Genomic DNA, 590 nt, shown 5'->3' with positions numbered 1-590 from the left:
AGTCCACATGTGATTTTCATATTTAATTGATGTAAGATATATTCTAATTAACATGCAATTGCAATATCTAGGTTCGTTTGATATTTCCAACATGGAATCCAATTATTCACTCGAGAAAGATTTAAATTGATTAAATTGCCCCATTTGAGCCTTTTAGCCTATGATATCATATTGAGTTTTGTGGTTCCTTCGTAAAAGGTCAACTTTTTTTTTAAAAAAATATATATAGTTCAAACTTTTATATATTAATTATTTAGTTATTATTTTCATTTTTAACCATTTTATCTTTAGATTGAAGTGCGGCGCAGGACGATATTTCAAATTTGTTACAGTATTTGAAAATAATAAAAGAAGAAGAAAGCAAGCTTTTATGAGTGGAGAAAGGTCGAATTTTCACCACCCGTTTTGATAGAAAAAGTCAAATTTTCATTACATTTCAGTCCCCACATTTTTATTGCAGAAAGAAAAAGGGCCCTACAAGCTTCTGTTTCAATTATTATACATTTAAAAATCTCATATTTTGGTAGCAAATTATTGTGTAGAGTCTGTGTGCAAACAACATTCAACATTGGCTTTATGTTATATTTTCA

Source organism: Olea europaea, chromosome 22 (genome assembly GCF_002742605.1).
Source record: "Olea europaea var. sylvestris chromosome 22, O_europaea_v1, whole genome shotgun sequence".
NCBI lineage: Eukaryota > Viridiplantae > Streptophyta > Magnoliopsida > Lamiales > Oleaceae > Olea > Olea europaea.
The sequence above is the reverse complement of the archived record's forward strand: the minus strand, read 5'-3'. Positions refer to the sequence as shown.